The sequence below is a fragment of the Mustela nigripes genome, chromosome 12 (genome assembly GCF_022355385.1).
Source record: "Mustela nigripes isolate SB6536 chromosome 12, MUSNIG.SB6536, whole genome shotgun sequence".
Lineage (NCBI taxonomy): Eukaryota > Metazoa > Chordata > Mammalia > Carnivora > Mustelidae > Mustela > Mustela nigripes.
In genome coordinates this window covers 98,108,155-98,110,879 of record NC_081568.1, presented here as the reverse complement: position 1 = coordinate 98,110,879, position 2,725 = coordinate 98,108,155, and the positions used below count along the sequence as shown (strand labels likewise).

Genomic DNA, 2,725 nt, shown 5'->3' with positions numbered 1-2,725 from the left:
TGGGTAAGGTGCTTGACCTCTCTCAGCCAGCCTAATGCTCTGTAAATGGAGATGATTGCCCTCCAGCTAATAAGGGTTAAATGAGACATTTTCCTTAGAGATTGAGCAAAACCTGGTCCATGACCACTGCTCTGTAGAACGTCAACCAACACAACATCGTTACTACTCCTTCAGGGATCTGAGCCTTTGCCTTGTCCTGCCTCCCAGGCTACTGGCTTCTTCTTTTCTTTTTAAGTTGACATTTTCTCGTTTCTGAGACAGGTAGAAATGACATGTTTGCACATAAAATTTCAGACACGTCTCCAAAGAAGACATATAAATGGCTAGCAGACACATGAAAAAGGGTTTATCATCATTAGCCATCAGGGAGATTCAAATCAAAACCACACTGAGATACTACCTTACACCAGTTAAAAATGGCCAAAATTAACAAGAGAGTAAACAAAAAGCGTTGGAGAGGATGTGGAGAAATGGGAACCCTCTTACACAGTGGATGGGAAAGCAAGTTGGTGCAGCCACTTTGGAAAACAGTGTGGAGATTCCTTAAGAAATTAAAAATAGAGCTACCATGTGACCCTGCAATTGCACTACTGGGTATTTATCCCAGAGATACAGATGTAGTGAAAAGAAGGGCCATCTGTACCCCAATGTTCATAGCAGCAATGGCCACAATTGCCAAACTGTGGAAAGAACCAAGATGCCCTTCAACACACGAATGGATAAAAAAGATATGGTCCATGTATACAATGGAATATTATGCCTCTATCAGAAAGGATGAATACCCAACTTTTGTATCAACATGGATGGGACTGGAGGAGATTATGCTGAGTGAAATAAGTCAAGCAGAGAGAGTCAATTATCATATGGTTTCACTCACTTGTAGAGCATAAGGAATAACACAGAGGTCATTGGGAGATGGAGAGAAGTAAGTGGGGGGAAATCGGAGGGGAAGACAAACCATGAGAGACTGTGGACTCTGAGGAGCAAAGTGAGGGTTTTGGAGGGGACGGGAGTTGGGGGTTGGGCGAGCCTGGTGATGGATATTAAGGAGGGCACATATTGCATGGAGCACTGGGTGTGGTGCATAAACAATGAATCTTGGAACACTGAAAAAATAAAATATAAAAAATGTTAAATAAATAAAAAATAAAACTTCAGGTGTAACTCAGCTTTGCTCACATGTCATAGACTGCTTTACAGGAACACTCAGCAAAATGTCACAATTGCATGATTCACTGCCGCATGTTGGGCTTTGACTCATATCGTTTCCTCTGACTTGATCCACAAAGGCGGGCAGCTCCCTGGGGAACGGCACAATATATGGGATGCCTCATGAATTTGCATGTCATCCTTGCTCAGGAGTCATGCTCATTTTCTCTGTATCGTTCCAAGTTTAGTATATGGGCTGCCAAAGCAAGCACCAGGCTGTGGCTTCTTGAGTGACGAGGGAGCCTCCATCTCCCCTCTGGGAGTCAGTACAAAGAAGGGAGGACACACACCCTGGAGTCCCTCTGCCAGGCTCAAACCGTGTTTCTGCTGTTTAGCTTCAGACACACTCCTTCATCTCCCTGTGCTTCAGACCTCTCTCTATGAGTGGAAGAATAATAAGGCTCTACCTTTTAGGGGTGCTGTGAGGATTAAAGTGTCCATCCACAAGAAGCCCTTCCACTTGGTAGACTGTTCCGAGGGAACAGTGATTGTCCCACATCCAGGCAGGACATGGTGCAGTGCCTGTCATCAATGTGGTACTCAACAAGTCACTCTTTGCTGGGTTGGATCCAATGGGATAGATGGTTCCTCCATTTGGTTCCTGCATTTGGCTCCTCCCCATTTCCCCCTTCTTCCAGGTTCCGTTGAAAGTCTTTAAATGTATGGCCCATGAGAAACAACAGAGGTATGATGGGTGGATGACTGCCCTTATTTGCTGGGATCTGAGAAATTTCTTGGAATGCAGGATTTTCAGTCCTAAGCCAGGATGGACCTGGGCAAACCAGGATGGTTGGTCACCCGTCTACTACTGGCATCTTCCATTTGTGGGGCCAAGGCTGGACTGCCCGACTACTACTGGCATCTTCCATTTGTGGGGCCAAGGCTGCTCCTAGAGGAGCAAATGGAGGGGTGGCGATGTCCATAATGCAGCTCACCCCCAAATTGTTATTAATGCCTCCTCTCTCCCAAGTGCTACTGAAATCTGCGGCCAGCAATTCTACTGGGCACCCTCAGTGGCAAACGTTCCAGGAGTGGAATGTGTTGACTGGGAGGGAGTGGGGGAAAGATGTATCTTGAGCAGAGCAATATTCATCTTGGTCCTGCTTCCAGACAATCACACTGATAATTTGAGAAGTTGGCGCGATGGAAACGTGGGGTCCCATTTCCCACCAGACTGGGAATTGGTACCCCTGGTTCTAATCTCCACTTTCCTCTCTTTGAGCTGTGCAGCCCCAGATAAGAAGCCTAGCTTATGTGGGAGTCCAATGTCCTCATCTGTCAAACAGGAAGAAAATTAGCTAATCCATCTAACTCATTGTGCCCTGTGGGGCAGGGCTGGTGCCACGCAGGCCAGGGCTGTGTGGGAGGCAGTGAGGCCAGCTGAGGGGATTAAGAGAGCAGGAAGCTGTCCAGCGGCCCTGCTTTGCTGAGGCTGCCCTGCTCCTCCCATGAGCACTGGGTACTTTCACTTTGATGGGAGAACCTCTGTAGGCTTGCTTGGTGACTTCATCTGGTG

The 2,725-nt window shown here is 47.1% G+C and overlaps 1 non-coding gene across 1 annotated transcript; it reads right to left on the bottom strand.

The window, feature by feature from the left end:
- Positions 1–1,314: 1,314 nt before the first annotated feature.
- Positions 1,315–1,421, bottom strand: LOC132028951 (U6 spliceosomal RNA). The gene has a single exon (XR_009407605.1). It is a non-coding gene; the product is annotated as a U6 spliceosomal RNA (small nuclear RNA).
- Positions 1,422–2,725: the final 1,304 nt, after the last annotated feature.